We start from the raw sequence: 18,104 nt of genomic DNA on the forward strand, positions 1-18,104 counted from the left end.
CGCCCTGACCAGGACTCGAACCCGGCGTGCCGGTGCCACAGGTGGAGGATTAGCCAAGGGAGCCACGGGGCCAGCCAGCACCTCTTTAATATTACTGACTAGATATTGTAAAATGAGGACTCCTTTGTCCAGTATATATGCATCACGTACATTACAGCACTGTAAATGAAATACATGTAACATACAGCACAATAGCTAAGAGCAAATGTTCTAGCACACACTCCCAAACACACAGTTTGGAATCTCTTCCCACCCACTTCTCTCAACCCAAGAAACAATGTACAAGAGAGTATACTCTTCACCAAAGGGACTTAACAATTCTACTGCTAAACGATTCCTATCACTTTTTTTTTAACTTTTATTTAATGAATATAAATATCCAGTGTACAGCTTATGGATTACAATGGCTTCCCCCTCCCATAACTTCCCTCCCACCCGCAACCCTCCCCTCTCCCGCTCTCTCTCGCCTTCCATTCACATCAAGATTCATTTTCAATTCTCTTTCTATACAGAAGATCAATTTAGTATAAAGATTTCAACAGTTTGCACCCACATAGAAACACAAAGTGAAACATACTGTTTGAGTACTAGTTATAGCATTAAATCAAAATGTACAGCACATTAAGGACAGAGATCCCACATGAGGAGCAAGTGCACAGTGACTCCTGTTGTTGACCCAACAAATTGACACTCTAGTTTATGGCGCCAGTAACCACCCTAGGCTGTCGTCATGAGTTGCCAAGGCTATGGAAGCCTTCCAAGTTTGCCGACTCTGATCATATTTAGACAAGGTCATAAAAGACAGAGTGAGGATAGTAACCAATGATCCTAAGAGTGGCATTTACCAGGTTTGAACAATTATACAGCATTAAGTGGGGAAGAGGACCATCAGTACACACAGGTTGGGAGTAGAGCCATTGGTGGTAGAGTAGAGGTTATGATTACAAAGGAATGAGGCCCAAGTGCACTAGACAGGGTCTAGAACAAAGGACAGAGTCATTATTAGAGGAGCTAAGAAAGGTGCTGACTAAGCTACAATTAAGTTTTCTGATTGAGAGGCAAATAGAACCTGATAGAAGGGGCTTGATAATAATCTGTTGGGCTTTAGGCCTTGTAAGTTAAGAGGCCCAGACCTACCTATCTCTTCACATGGGGTACATCCTAAGGGAGGTGTGAACCTCCTAGGGGGAGGCACTCTGTTGACTTTCATTACTTGGCTGGCCTGGGAGGAGAGCTGGCCGGGTAAAGGCAGGTGGCAACTCTAACAAGAAATTTACAGTTCTGCCTGCAATGTTGCTGACCCAAGTATGGCCATCCCCTCAGCTGCAGTGGTCACTTTGGAAGCTGGGCTGAGTGAAGGGCTTTTCAGCTTAGAGCCAATAAGATCTGTGGCTCTGACCTGGGCATCCTTCGACTCCAGGGCAGGTCCATTTCCAGTGATCCAACTCTTGGCAGAGCTGCCAGGGCTCTTCACAAACTGACTTCTGCTGAAGCCCAGGCTTACCACATTGAGCGCCACTGCAGTGGACTGGCCTGTTGGGTCTCCTTGAGGGCAGATCACTGTACAGATCAGCCGTTAATAGGCCTGCCACCCATTGCTTCTGATGCCTAGCTTTCTTTTCCTCCTGGTTTGTGTTAAAGCAGACCAGAGGATGCAAGTCAAGGGAGTGCCCAAGTCCCATCTCTAATCTTCGGTGGCCTGAACTACAAGTCTATAGTCACAGGCATGTTCTGTAGTAGTTTTTCTAAGGTAGGCAATGCCCATGAGGAAAATTATAGTCTCACTTTAACACTTTCTTTCCCTTTGGTCTGAAAGGGAGGTTTTTTCTACTTACTGTATACTTCGCTGATGGCGAAGTGAATCTAGCTATGAGATTATTATTTAAGTTCTTATTTTGGCTATGCTATTACAGAAACATGTTAGCCATCTCTTTTATAAGGTCTAAAGATTAAATTGTGCATCCTACAGATCCCTTTGTAATAGAATTAGTTTCCTACCTTGAAGAGAATAGAGAAATGAAAGAACAAGTTGGGCTTAGAATAGAGAAATGAGGGAGCAAGTCCTAGATCGCTTGCTGACAATAGCAATATCACATGAATACTTAGCAAACTGTTTCAACCATTAGATAACAACTTAAGAAAACATTTACCAGAAGGTCCAATGCCTTCTATAAATTTTAAGAATCATGTATTTGGAAACACCTCTGAAATATCTAACATGGTGTAGTTTGTTTCACCAGTAAACTTAAGCACAAACATATAAAATGTTTTTAGTTTCTTTCTGCCAACAAGTTTAAAACATATGATACACAGATTCAGGTCACACAAATTAAAATGTATCTTTGATTGATTTTAGCAGCTTCAATTTATGGACAATCTTATCTATAAGCCATTTAAAATAAAACTCTTCATAAAATTTCCCCATGTGGACATACAATATGTACACACATATAACATAGCATCATAGACCAATATAGCAATTTTAATAATAGCTTTTAAAATCTTTAACTCTTCTTGTAGATTGCCAATTGATTTGAATTGCTTTTTGCTTTTAGTAACCTCAGTTAACCATACTTTCTCTCAGTTGGTACTGTTAATACATTATTGGCTTCATCTGTTTACAGAGCCATCCCAAAGTACTGAATACAATAGAAGTGGCTGGAAAAAGTCCATAGGAACCTATAGGAGGACAGCTAAACACAGAACCAACAACGCTTTAGTTTTACGAGCAGCAAATCCTATATAACTGTGGATGACAAAAGACTTTAAGTCGCCATGTTTAAAATTATAAACTCATCAAGCATCAAGAGGCACCTGCTTACTTCACAGTATTTTTGAAAGCACCTGTGGGATTTTACAAGTATTTAACCCTTTAGGCCTCTGGGGCTTTCTCATTAAGATAACTATCATATCTAGTAACACAAGATCATTAGACTTTTTAATTCTCAAACATTTATATTAATAGCATTTTCCATTATAGAAACTTAAAATTTGGTTCCACGTCACATCTTGACAGTACTTCTAATATAATCCAAATAGCCTGATTAGTTGGTGTCTCTGTAAGATGAGAGATATAGGTCCTTCGATTTTTTTCAGTTGGGCCCAAACTGGAAAAACCAAAGTCCAAGATTTACTGGAAATTTTAGAGTCCAGATTGTTTGAAACTTTGATTTTTTGAATGCCTGTCAAGAATGCCAAGAAGGTTCAAAATCCAAAATAGCTGGTTGAAATAAGATTCCTTAAAATCATGACATAACATAGACCAAATTTGATCATTGATTCCTATCACTTTTTAAAACCCACTTAACAAGAGTGGTAATCCACTGCTCCTACTTTTACACACACCAAGCACTTGTAAACATCTAGGAGACTCGGTATCTCAGACGCAGCACTACTAAAACTTCATGGAAAATACTTAGTTCAAAGATGGTATATGGGCTTCAATTTGTTTGCACCAAGATAAGCTTCTTTTGATTTCATTTTCCATGAACTTTCTGTAGCACCCTGGGTAAGGGCTTGTTTACCATGAACACAACACCTTTAGACAAAACTGCACAAAGGTCACAATGGATAGGATCTGGGGTATTCATTAAGTATGACCAGTTTGGTCTGGAGCCAATCCCTCCTCACTTTTCTCTCTCCATTTGATCCAGTGCACAAGTACAAGCTCATGTAATGCTTAAAGATGGCTTCACACAGCGACATCCAAAAGTCATTTAGGGAGGACAAGCTTTCCTATGAATTCCAATACATATATATAACACATGCTGGTTTTCCTATATTTTGTCATACACTGGCAACCTCTTTAACATCTGAAATCTAGATGTTACAACATTAGGACTCGATTGTCCTTTATATACACTGTATACCGAGTAAAACAAAACGCAGAAAACATACAGGGAAACGGCTGAAAACATCCCAAGCAGGAACACCTTTTGCAGTTCTTCGCCTCCACCTGCTCCAAACCATGGAACATGCACAGATGGCACAAGGCTCGCAGTGGTGCCAACAATTCCATGGCCATGAGATGCAGCAAAGTGAAACACAATGCACAATGCACACACCCAGGAGCCGGTGGTCTGGCCTCACAAGAGGCTCGGTGGCCTGGAGCTCTATGGCCTTCCTTCCTCTCTTTCAGATCCTCCTCCCACAAACCCTTCCCCAAACACAGCGTCTACCACTCAGGAATGAGTCTGGCCACTCGCCAACACCACCCCCCTCCAAAAAAGTTTTCATAGTTTCATATGCATTTAAACAAAAAGTCTATTTAGAAAATGTGTTAATCCGTTTCTTCTACTTTGAACATATATCAGGCACTGCAGAACATCTAGTAAGACTAGACATTTCAAGAAAGAACTCAGGACTGTCAACTCTAAATAGCAGTGAGAAAACGCACACAGAAAACGATAGTTGTAACAAGGACATGTCTTCTCCAATGACCAGGCTAACTAGAATCTCCCTTCCTCTCCTTCGCTCCACTCCAAGTCCTCGAAACTTCTGAAAGTCCACAGCTGCTTGTCTCTCCCGGGACACCACCGAGAGTGGCTTGATCAAGGCGGTTCACAGTCACTTCCTGAAAAGCTGTCTTTCCTTTAATAATCCAAATGAATGGGCTTCTGCAAGATGTGTGATTTTTCTAAGTCTAATCTCAAATGTGTCAGTAAGCTTTTTCATCTCGAAGGACTGGAAGCAGCCAAGCGTTTTGTTTGTAAAGGCCGAGGGGAAAGCTGAGAACAGCTTTTTCCAGTGGTATCCACAGGCCTTCTGAAAGGGGCCAGTACACCTTTGTTCCAAGGGCGGCCGGCCTCTCCCTGAGGACACCATCATCCATGGGGAGCCGAGACCGCCCGCCCGTGCCCAGGGCCACTCACTGCTCTGCCGCCCGTCCTCAGGGATCTGCTCACTGCCAGGCCACTGAGTCCTCAGTGGTCATCATCATCCTCCTCGGCATTCGACCAGGTGAGGTGTTGGTCAACAAGGCAGCACTCACTGCAGGTCCTAGATGTGCGCAGGCCCAATACCTGAAAACATGGCTGCTCTGCGGTCCTCCAGCTCCCAATGGCCGCTGTGGCATGCGAGCGGCCTCACCGGCACTTCTCCAAGGTGCAGCGTCCTTGGCGACTCAGAGCGGGAGCCTCACTGAGCCTCCACGGGGTTGGGCCTGGAGCCCCAGCCATGAATTTTGATATTTTTTATCATCATTCATTTCTGGAAATTCTTTGATTTCTTCTATGAGCCACGTTTCATTGAGGAGCATGTTTTTCAGGCATCTTAAGTTTGCATACATTTAATTTTGGGGGATTCCCTTCCTTTCAATTGTTTTGAATAGCTTGTGAAGAATTGAATTATGTCTTTATATATCTGGCAGAATTCAGAGTAAAGCCATCTGGTCCTGGGATTTTGTTTGTGGGAGTTCTTTCTCTGAGATTCAGCCTCCCTTTTGCTCACTGGTGTGTTTAGATGTTCTATGTCTGCCTTAGTCAACTTCGGTAGGTTGCATCTGTCCCAGAATCTATGTGTTTCTTCTAGGCTGGCATAAAGCTCTTTGAAGTAATTCCTCAGGATTCTGTTTATTTCTGTGGTATCTGTCATCAAGTTTTTCAACTTTGATTTTGTTGATTTGTTTTCCCTTTATTTATTTATTTATTTTTTGGATATTTGGGCAAATGTTGTGTGAATGTTGTTTATTTTATATTTTTAAAAGACTTTATTTCTTTATTTGAGAGGTAGAGTTGCAGACAGTGAGAGGAAGAAACAGAGAGAAAGGCCTTCCTTCCGTTGGTTCACTCCAGAAATGGCTGCAACAGCCAGAGCTGCGCTGATCCGAAGCCAGGAGCCAGGAGCCAGGAGCTTCTTCCAGGTCTCCCACACGAGTGCAGGGGATCAAGCACATAGGCCATCTTCTACTGCTTTCCCAGGCCACAGCAGAGATTACTTTTATAAACTACTGTTCATTTAGGAGCAGGTTGTTCAGTCTTGATGTGTCTGCATATGTTCTTCAGATTCTTGAGTTGTTGGATTTGAACTTTTTTTTTTTTTTTTGGAAGGCTCCATCCACTCTATTTTTCTCGTGTAAAAACCTATGTTGTGGCCACAGCTGGAGCCTGGGTCCTCTGCACGGAAACCCTGGTGTGCGTCTTCACGAGGTGGTTGGTGAACTCCTGGTAGGGAGACTTGGTGAACACGGTCTCTTTCCAGAGGTCGGGGGTCAGGTAGCTGTAGGTCTTGGAGATGGCATCGAAGGTGGCCTTGGCGAAGTTGCCGAGGGTGGCAGTGCAGCCCCGGGCTGAGGCGTAGCAGTCGTCAATGCCAGCCATCATCAACAGCTTCTTGGGGACAGGGGCAGAGACGATCCCAGTGCCCCGGGGCGCAGGGATGAGGTGCACCAGCACAGAGCCACAGCGGCCAGTCACCTTGCACGGCACGGTGTGGGGCTTGCCAATCTTGTTCCCCCAGTAGCCTCTCCGCACGGGCACAATGGATAGCTTGGCCAGGATGATGGCCCCTCGGATGGCGGTGGCCACCACCTTGGAGCACTTCACGCCCAGGTTGACGTGGCCGTTGTAGTCCCCGATGGCCACAAATGCCTTGAAGCGGGTCCGCTGGCCGGCCCACGTCTACTTCTGCACCGGCATGATCTTCAGCACCTGGTCCTTGAGGGCGGCGCCCAGGATAAGTCGATGATCTTGGACTCCTTGATGGGCAGGGAGAACAGGTAGATCTCCTCCAGGGACTTGATCTTCATGTCCTTAACCAGGCGGCCCGCTTGGTGACCGGCAGCCACTTGTCCTGATCAGAGAGTTGTGTGCTGTGATTTTGATTTTGATTTTTTAATTTGATGAGACTTGCTTTATGGCCTAGTATACGATCTATTCTGGAGAAAGCTCCTTGCCCTTCTGAGCAAAATATGTGTTCTTTAACTGTGTGATGAAAAGTTCTGTCGAATCAGTTAGATGCATTTTGTCCATAGCAGGGGTTACCTTTGTGGTCTCTTTGTTGGTTTTCTGTCTGCGTGATCTATCCATGATGAAAGTGAGGTGCTGAAATCCTCTGTTGTATTGTGTCCCTCTTTGTCTCTTTTTTTTTTGGGTGGGGGGGGGCGTTAAATGACTTTAATTTTATCAAAGCTACTAAGTGAATTAAATGAAACGTCAAAACAAAAGAAGCAAATAACAAAGTCATCTGCAGTCACAAGCAGTTGAATTCAACATGTCCTTTTAGGTCCCTTGCATACACACTCAACATCTGCTTTTATGTGACTTTGATACAGAATGTATGGATCATGCTTTTTCACACTTCAAAAACTTTTTCACAATTCAAAATCCCTAAGTTCTACGACTATTGGCTAACCAAAAATATACTGAATCAATCTAGGAAAAAAGGTCACTGATTTTCTTGGGAAATAGAATTTTGTAAAAGACAAAAACAGCAACAGGCCTCTAAAAGCAAGTTTGGTACAGGTTACAAGTAAGATGCTGCATTCCCTTACTGCACCACAGTGACACACACAGCGAAGCTGCATACTGAGTGCTCTGTTTCTAAGAGAATTCATGATCAGAATGGTACGACCAAAATATTAGCAAGAAGGCATATTTGCATTCACTTTCTTAATGTACTACTACAGCACAGCCAAAAGACATGCCCATCCACCAATGGCTATCATCAAAATGTAATTAGGACACCTCTTGCTTTGTACCTCCTTCTGCCCCCTTGCTGCTGGCCCAGTGAGGAATTTCTGATACTCGCTGACTGCTCAGAGGTGGTTTAACCATTCCTGATCCAGGATGTCTCTATTCTATCAATTTTAACAAAAAGATACAACTCTAACAGGAAATTTATAGTTCTCTGGTACTGACCCTTCTTGGCCGTCCCCTCTGCAACGGTGGTCACTGTGGAAGCTGGGCCGAGTGAAGGGCTTTTCAGCTTAGAGCCAGCAAGATCTGTAGCTCTGACCTGAAGTCCTTGGACTCCAGGGCAGCTCCATTTCCGGTGATCCAACTCTTGGCTGGCAGAGCTGCCAGGGCTCTTCATAAGCTGACTTCTGCTGAAGGCCTGGCTTACCACACTGAAAGCCACTGCAGTGGACTGGCCTGTTGGGTCTCCTTGAGGGAAGATCAATGGCTGTGTAAAGCAGCCATTCATTGGCCTGCCACCTATCTTTACATTGCTTCTGATGCCTAGCTTTCTTTTCCTCCTGGTTTTTGGTAAAGCAGACAAGAGGATGCAAGGCAAGGGGGTGCTCTCAAGTCCCATCTCTAATCGTTGTGGCCTAAGCTAGAAGTCTATAGTCACAGGCATGTTCTGATAGTGGTTTACTCTGAGGTAGACAATGCCCGTGAGGAAAGCTATGTCCTTACTTAAAACGTTCTCTCCTTTTGCTTCGTCTGAAAGGGAGGTTCTGCCTGCTTACTGTGCTGATGGCAAAGTAATTCTAGCTGTGAAAATATAATTTAGGCTCTCATTTTGGCTATGCTATTACAGAGAAATGCTAGCCATCCCTTTTATAAGGTCTAAAAATCCAATTGTGCATTTTGGAGAGTCCTTCAGAATAGAATTAGTTTCCTACCTTGTAGAGAACAGAGAAATGAGAGAACAAGTCGGGCTTAGAACAGAGAAATAAGGGAGCAAGTCCCAGACTGCTTACTGACAATAGCAGTATCAAATGAAAGCTTAGCAAGCGATTTCAACCACTAGATAACAACTTAGGAAAACATTTACCAGAAGGTCCAAGGCCTCCTATAAATTTGAAGAATCCATGTATTTGGAAACATCTTTTAAATATCTAACATGGTGTAGCTTGTTTAACCAGCAAACTCAAGCACAAGCATATAAAACATCTCCAGTTTCTCTTTACCAACAGATTTAAAACATCTGATCCAGAGATCCAGGTCACATGAATCAAAATGTATCACTGATTAATTTTAACGGTTTAAATTGATGGTCAACCTTTTATCTCTAAGCCAATTAAAACAAAGTGCTTAATACATTTTCCCTTGTAAACATACAATATGTATACACATATAACATAAAAGATAGAACAATAAAGCAGTTTCAGTAATAAGCTTTTTAAAATCTTTTTTTTTTTTGTAAATTACCAATTGATTACAAAGACTTTCTTCTCTTAGTAATCTCAGTTATCCATACTTCCTCTCAGCTGGTACCTGTAATACATTACTGGCTTCATCAGTTTACAGAACCACCCCCAAAGTACTGAATGCAATACAAGTGGCTGGAAAAAGCCCATCAGAGCCTATACAAAACCGTGGATGACAAAAGACTTTAAATAGCCAAGTTTAAAATTATGAACTCATTACCCAACAAGAGGCACTTGCCTACTTCACACAGTATTTTTAAAAGCACCTGTAGGATTTTACAAAGCATTTAACCCTTTTAGGCCTTTACAGCTTTCTCATTAAGATAACCATCATGTCTAGTAACACAAGATCATTCGACTTTTTATCTTTTATACATTTGTATCAGTAGCATCTTACATTATACAAACTTAAAGTTTAGCACCACTTCACACCTTGACAGTACTTCTAACTAACATAATCCAAACAGCCTGATTAGTTGGTGTCTCTTGTGTCCTGAAAATTTCCAGGGGAGCCATTTGGAAATTGTCAAAGTCTAAATTTTTGAAATTTTGATTTTTTGAATGACTGTCAAGGAGGCCAAGAAGGCTCAACATCCAAAATATCTGGTTGAAACAGGACCCCTTAACATCATGACATAATACAGACCAAATTTTATCATGGTTACAAAGTGATCATTCAAATGTTTGAAAACAAGCACATATTTAAATAACCCATAGCTCTTGATAAAAAACTCAGCTGTTTTAAACAATCAGAATTTAGGAGAACAAAATAGATTACTTTAACTCACTGCTTTAACAGAAGATCAGATTCTAATTTTATGTCAAAGAAAAATAGATTAATAGCTCTTCTAGCCAAAATTTCTTTCTTTCATAACCTTCTGTGACTTCCACACACCCTCTTCAACTTGAAACATTCCATCATTTCCATTCCAGTCTAGAGTAAACTAGCCATCAGGATGAACTCATCCTTACAAACCATGTCCTTTCTTTCCTCAAAAGAACTCTTTCCTTCATAATCTTCCTTCCCAACAACACTCTTTCCTTCGTAACCTTTCTTACCAAGTACACATTTCTATACTTGTGCTGTTTTCCATCTGCCAATGTCCTGGATTGACATTTTGAAATAATCTCCAAACGCAGAAAACATTTTTCAATAAGGTAACACATCACATTTCAGCCTCAGCTACTGTAAGCAGTGTTGAACTATTTTTCATGGACAGTTTATGCCTTAACCCAATTTAAATGAGCAGTTACACCTAAATGACTTTAGATGCTGATATTATATTATATCTCTACCTGAATTCAATTAAAATTAAAATTGCATTCATCTAAAACAAGTACTAATCCCCCACTGCTCTTTCACTGAGTACTGATTACCCAGAAACCTGTTAAAATAAATTGCGAATTAAGTTCAGCATGTTACAAAGCAGAATTTTCAAAGGTAGTGATCTTCCTGGATTGAAAGATAGAAATTTCTTCATACTCAGTGTCCAGTTACAGTTGCCAGGAAATCATAGTCAGCCAATTGGTCTGCCTCTGAAAAAAAGTGCAGGCAGCTGCAAGACAGTGCCCAAAGGTGAAGGTGGACCAGAAGCTAACGCACCAAGGATAAGAAGTCCACTGCATGACCAGCGCCACAGCTCAATAGGCTAATCCTCCGCCTGCGGCGCCGGCACACCAGGTTCTAGTCCCGGTCGGGACTCCAGATTCTGTCCTGGTTGCCCGCCCCTCTTCCAGGCCAGCTCTCTACTGTGGCCCGGGAGTGCAGTGGAGGATGGCCCAAGTGCTTGGGCCCTGCACCTGCATGGTAGACCAGGAGAAGCACCTGGCTCCTGGCTTCGGATCAGCGTGGTGCGCCGGCCGCAGCGCGCCGGCCATTGGAGGGTGAACCAACGGCAAAGGAAGACCTTTCTCTCTCTCTCTCTCTCTCTCTCTCTCTCTCTCTCTCGCACTGTCCACTCTACCTGTCAAAACACGTCATAGAGTGGAAACCTTTCACAGCTACCTGGGCTACATGTTGTAAGCCAGGACTCATTGGTCCTTTGTATGCACTCTATACACGGCAGAGTGAAACAAAAAGCACACACCCAGGGGACTGGGTAGACGTCTGTCTGGCCTCACTAGGAGCACGCTGGCGTGGAGCTCTTTGGACTTCCTTCCTCTCTTCCACCACCTCCTCCTCCTCCTCCTCCTCCTCCCGCAAACTAGTGCCCAAACACAATGTCTAATGCTCAGGACTGAGTCTGGCCACACATCACCGCCACCCTCAAAACAAAGTTTCCTATGAATTTTCACCAAAAGATTATTTACAACATGTGTTATATTAACACTTCACTCTGAGCATATATCCTACACACCAAAACATGGAAAATACTTAGTACAAAGAAGCTATAAGGGCTTCAATTTCTTTGTGCCAAGGTAAGTTTCTTTTGATTTTATTTTCCATGAGCTTTCCGACGTCCTCCAGGGTAAGGGCTTGCCCTCTAAGAACACAACACCTTAAACAAAATTGCACAAACATCACAATGGTTAGCAACTGGCGTATCCTTGAAATGTGACCAGTTTGGTCTGGAGCCATTCCCTCCTCACTTGCCTCTCTGCCTTTGATCCAGAGGAAAAGTGCAAGCTTATGTAACGCTTGGGGGTGTCTTCACACACGGACATCCAAAAGCCATTTACAGAGAGGACAAGCTTTCCTATGAATTTCATCACTAATATCTAAAATATGCTAGTTTCCCTAACTCCTCTGTCACGCACTGCCATCCACTTTAACATCCAGAATCTAGATGCCAAGGCCTCCAAACCGCAAAACAAGCACAGGTGGCACAAGGCTCACAGTGGTGGCCAACAAGTCCATTCCCCAGAGATGCAATTCATGAGTATACCAATAAGATATTTACAAAGCAATTTCACCCCTTCTACCTTTAACCTATGTCCGGTACTTCTGAACACGTAGATTAGACTACATCTTTTCTTTTTTCTTTAATTAAACTTTTATTTAATGAATATAAATTTCCAAAGTACTGCTATGGGTTACAATGGCTTCCCCCCTCCCATAACTTCCCTCCAACCCGCAACCCTCCCCTTTCCCGCTCCCTCTCCCCTTCCAATCACATCAAGATTCATTTTCAATTCTCTTCATATACAGAAGATCAGTTTAGTATATATTAGGTAAAGATTTCAACAGTTTGCCCCCTATAGCAACACAAAGTGAAAAAAGATACTGTTGGAGTACTAGTTATAGCATTAAATAAGAGTGTACAGCACATTAAAGACAGAGATCCTACATAATATTTTTTTAAAAAAAATTAATTTTCTATGCCATTTCCAATTTTTTTTTTATTTTTGACAGGCAGAGTGACAGTGAGAGAGAGACAGAGAGAAAGGTCTTCCTTTTGCCATTGGTTCACCCTCCAATGGCCGCCGCAGTAGGCGCGCTGTGGCCGGCGCACCGCGCAGATCTGATGGCAGGAGCCAGGTGCTTTTCCTGGTCTCCCATGGGGTGCAGGGCCCAAGGACTTGGGCCATCCTCCACTGCACTCCCTGGCCACAGCAGAGAGCTGGCCTGGAAGAGGGGCAACCGGGACAGGATCGGTGCCCCGACCGGGACTAGAACCCGGTATGCCGACGCTGCAAGGCAGAGGGTTAGCCTAGTGAGCCACGGCGCCGGCCGCCATTTCCAATTTAACACCAGGGTTTTTTTTTTTTTTTTTTTTCCATTTCCAATTATCTTTTTTTTTTTAACTTTTATTTAATGAATATAAATTTCCAGTGTACAGCTTATGGATTACAATGGCTTCCCCCTCCCATAACTTCCCTCCCACCCGCAACCCTCCCCTCTCCCGCTCCCTCTCCCCTTTCATTTCCATCAAGATTCATTTTCAATTCTCTTTCTATACAGAAGATAAATTTAGTATAAAGATTTCAAGAGTTTGCACCCACATAGAAACACAAAGTGAAACATACTGTTGGAGTACTAGTTATAGCATTAAATCAAAATGTACAGCACATTAAGGACAGAGATCCCACATGAGGAGCGAGTGCACAGTGACTCCTGTTGTTGATCCAACAAATTGACACTCTAGTTTATGGCGCCAGTAACCACCCTAGGCTGTCGTCATGAGTTGCCAAGGCTATGGAAGCCTTCCAAGTATGCCGACTCTGATCATATTTAGACAAGGTCATAAAAGACAGAGTGGGGATAGTAACCAATGATCCTAAGAGTGGCATTTACCAGGTTTGAACAATTATACAGCATTAAGTGGGGAAGAGGACCATCAGTACATACAGGTTGGGAGTAGAGCCATTGGTGGTAGAGTAGAGGTTATGATTACAAAGGAATGAGGCCCAAGTGCGCTAGACAGGGTCTAGAACAAAGGACAGAGTCATTATTAGAGGAGCTAAGAAAGGTGCTGACTAAGCTACAATTAAGTTTTCTGATTGAGAGGCAAATAGAACCTGATAGAAGGGGCTTGATAATAATCTGTTGGACTTTAGGCCTTGTAAGTTAAGAGGCCCAGACCTACCTATCTCTTCACATGGGGTATATCCTAAGGGAGGTGTGAACCTCCTAGGGGAAGGCACTCTGTTGACTTTCATTACTTGGCTGGCCTGGGAGGAGAGCTGGCCAGGTAAAGGCAGGGGGCATCTCTAACAAGAAATGATATGTCAGTTATATTAATGAGAAAGCCCCAGAGGCCTAAAGGGTTAAATACTTGTAAAATCCCACAGGTGCTTTCAAAAATACTGTGAAGTAAGCAAGTGCCTCTTGATGCTTGATGAGTTTATAATTTTAAACATGGCGACTTAAAGTCTTTTGTCATCCACAGTTATATATGATTTGCTGCTCATAAAACTAAAGCGTTGTTGGTTCTGTGTTTAGCTGTCCTCCTATAGGTTCCTATGGACTTTTTCCAGGCACTTCTATTGTATTCAGTACTTTGGGATGGCTCTGTAAACAGATGAAGCCAATAATGTATTAACAGTACCAACTGAGAGAAAGTATGGTTCACTGAGGTTACTAAAAACAAAAAGCAATTCAAATCAATTGGCAATCTACAAGAAGAGTTAAAGATTTTAAAAGCTATTATTAAAATTGCTATATTGGTCTATGATGCTATGTTATATGTGTGTACATATTGTATGTCCACATGGGGAAATTTTATGAAGAGTTTTATTTTAAATGGCTTATAGATAAGATTGTCCATAAATTGAAGCTGCTAAAATCAATCAAAGATACATTTTAATTTGTGTGACCTGAATCTGTGTATCATATGTTTTAAACTTGTTGGCAGAAAGAAACTAAAAACATTTTATATGTTTGTGCTTAAGTTTACTGGTGAAACAAACTACACCATGTTAGATATTTAAGAGGTGTTTTCAAATACATGATTCTTAAAATTTATAGAAGGCATTGGTCCTTCTGATAAATGTTTTCTTAAGTTGTTATCTAATGGTTGAAACGGTTTGCTAAGTATTCATGTGATATTGCTATTGTCAGCAAGCGATCTAGGACTTGCTCCCTCATTTCTCTATTCTAAGCCCAACTTGTTCTTTCATTTCTCTACTCTCCTCAAGGTAGGAAACTAATTCTATTACAAAGGGATCTATAGGATGCACAATTTAATCTTTAGACCTTATAAAAGAGATGGCTAACATTTTGCTGTAATAGCATAGCCAAAATAAGAACTTAAATAATAATCTCATAGCTAGATTCACTTCGCCATCAGCGAAGTATACAGTAAGTAGAAAAAACCTCCCTTTCAGACCAAAGGGAAAGAAAGTGTTAAAGTGAGACTATAATTTTCCTCATGGGCATTGTCTACCTTAGAAAAACTACTACAGAACATGCCTGTGACTATAGACTTGTAGTTCAGGCCACCGAAGATTAGAGATGGGACTTGGGCACTCCCTTGACTTGCATCCTCTGGTCTGCTTTAACACAAACCAGGAGGAAAAGAAAGCTAGGCATCAGAAGCAATGGGTGGCAGGCCTATTAACGGCTGATCTGTACAGTGATCTGCCCTCAAGGAGACCCAACAGGCCAGTCCACTGCAGTGGCGCTCAATGTGGTAAGCCTGGGCTTCAGCAGAAGTCAGCTTGTGAAGAGCCCTGGCAGCTCTGCCAAGAGTTGGATCACTGGAAATGGACCTGCCCTGGAGTCGAAGGATGCCCAGGTCAGAGCCACAGATCTTATTGGCTCTAAGCTGAAAAGCCCTTCACTCAGCCCAGCTTCCAAAGTGACCACTGCAGCTGAGGGGATGGCCATACTTGGGTCAGCAACATTGCAGGCAGAACTGTAAATTTCTTGTTAGAGATGCCCCCTGCCTTTACCTGGCCAGCTCTCCTCCCAGGCCAGCCAAGTAATGAAAGTCATTTCCAGTTATCTTTATATACAGAAGATCAATTCAGTATATAATTAGTAAAGATCTCATCAGTTTGTACCCACACAGAAACATAAAGTGTAAAAATACTGTTTCAGTACTAGTTATAGCATCACTGCACATTAGACAACACATTAAGGACAGATCCCACATGGGATGTAAGTACACAGTGACTCCTGTTGCTGACTTAACAATTTGACACTCCTGTTCATGGCGTCAGTAATCTCCCTAGGCTCTAGTCATGAGTTGCCAGGGCTATGGAAGCCTTTAGAGTTCGCTGACTTTGATCTTATTCCAATAGGGTCATAGTCAAAGTGGAGTTCTCTCCTCCCTTCAGAGCAAGGTACCTCCTTCTTTGATGGTCCCGTTCTTTCCACTGGGATCTCACTCACAGAGATCTTTCATTTAGGTCTTCTTCTTTTTTTTTTTTTCTTTTCCATGGTATCCTGGCTTTCCATGCCTACAATACTCTCATGGGCTCTTCAGCCAGATCCGAATGCCTTAAGGGCTGATTCTGAGGCCAGAGTGTTGTTTAGGACATCTGCCATTCTATGAGTCTGCTGTGTATCCCGCTTCCCATGTTGGATCCTTCTCTCCCTTTTTGATTCTATCAGTTAGTATTAGCAGACACTTGTCTTGTTTGTGTGATCCCTTTGACTCTTAGACCTATCAGAGCCATCAATTGTGAACTGAAATTGATCACTTGGACTAGTGAGATGGCTTTGGTACATGCCACCTTGATGGGATTGCATTGGAATCCCCTGGCACATTTCTAACTCCACCATTTGGGGCAAGTCCGATTGAGCCTGTCCCAAATTGTACATCTCCTCCCTCTCTTTTTCCACGCTTAAATTTAACAGGGATCACTTTTCAGTTAAAATTTAAACACCTAAGAATAATTGTGTGTTAATTACAGAGTTCAACCACTAGTACTAGAACAACAACAACAACAAACACTAAAAAGGATAAAGTATTACATTGTACATCTAGACTCAGGACAAGAGCTGAACCAACCAAAATTAACATTTGGGATTGCATCACATTGAGAAGTTTCTGTACTTCAAAAGAAACAGTCAGGAAAGTGAAGAGGCAACCGACAGAATGGGAAAAAATATTTGCAAACTATACTACAGATAAAGGGTTGATAACCAGAATCTACAAAGAAATCAAGAAACTCCACAACAACAAAACAAACAACCCACTGAAGAGATGGGCCAAGGACCTCAATAGACATTTTTCAAAAGAGGAAATCCAAATGGCCAACAGACACATGAAAAAATGTTCAAGATCACTAGCCATCAGAGAAATGCAAATCAAAACCACAATGAGGTTTCACCTCACCCTGGTGAGAATGGCTCACATTCAGAAATCTACCAACAACAGATGCTGGAGAGGATGTGGGGAAAAAGGGACCCTAACCCACTGTTGGTGGGAATGCAAACTGGTTAAGCCACTATGGAAGTCAGTCTGGAGATTCCTCAGAAACCTGAACATAACCCTACCATACAACCCAGCCATCCCACTCCTTGGAATTTACCCAAAGGAAATTAATTTGGCAAACAAAAAAGCCATCTGCACATTAATGTTTACTGCAGCTCAATTCACAATAGCTAAGACCTGGAACCAACCCAAATGCCCATCAACAGTAGGCTGAATAAAGAAATTATGGGACATGTACTCCATAGAATACTATACAGCAGTCAAAAACAATGAAACCCAGTCATTTGCAACAAGATGGAGGAATCTGGAAAACATCATGCTGAGTGAATTAAGCCAGTCGCAAAGAGACAGATATCATTTGTTTTCCCTGATCGGTGACAACTGAGCACCACAGGGGAAACCTGTGGAAGTGAAATGGACACTATGAGAAACAATGACCTGATCAGCTATTGTCCTGACTCTAGACTACATCTTTTCATCGGTGTGATCTTTCAACTACCCACAGGCATTAGCAAGACATGCGATCTTCCTATATCTACTTATCAAAGGTCAAAAAGCTCTATCCAAATAGAAGGCCTGGGTGCAGGCAAAGTGTTTCGTTTGCAAAGGCTGGAGGAAAGCTGAGAATAGCTTTTTCCAGTTTTATCCACAGGCCTTCTGCAAAGGGCCAGCACACCTTCCCGAGGGCGGCCGGCCTCTCCCTGATGATACCCCCACCCGCCGGAGCCGAGAGCGCCCGCCCATGCCCACGGCCACTCACCGCTCTGCCGCTCATCGTCCTGCGAGGCTCTGCTCCTTACCGGGCCGCTGAGTCCTCGGGGTCGTCCGCTGAGTCCTCGGGGGTCGGGCGCTGAGTCCTCGGGGTCGTCCGCTGAGTCCTCGGGGGTCGGGCGCTGAGTCCTCGGGGGTCGTGCGCTGAGTCCTCGGGGGTCGGCCGCTGTGTCCTCGTTGGTCGTCCGCCGAGTCCTCCTCGTTGGTCATCCGCTGAGTCCTCAGGGGACGGCCTCCGAGTCCTCGGGGGTTGTACACTGAGTCCTCGGGGGTCGGCCGCTGTGTCCTCGGGGGTCGGCCCCTGAGTCCTCGGGGGTCGGCCGCTGTATCCTCGGGGGTCGGCCGCTGAGTCCTCGGGTTCGTACACTGAGTCCTCGGGGGTCGGCCGCTGTGTCCTCGGGGGTCGGGCGGTGAGT

The 18,104-nt window shown here is 43.2% G+C and overlaps 1 pseudogene; it reads right to left on the reverse strand.

Moving 5' to 3' along the window:
• Positions 1-6,053: 6,053 nt before the first annotated feature.
• Positions 6,054-6,780, reverse strand: LOC133749209 (small ribosomal subunit protein uS5-like; annotated as a pseudogene).
• Between the last annotated feature and the right edge of the window lie 11,324 nt (positions 6,781-18,104).

This window comes from Lepus europaeus, chromosome 20, assembly GCF_033115175.1.
Source record: "Lepus europaeus isolate LE1 chromosome 20, mLepTim1.pri, whole genome shotgun sequence".
NCBI classification, from domain to species: Eukaryota; Metazoa; Chordata; class Mammalia; order Lagomorpha; family Leporidae; genus Lepus; species Lepus europaeus.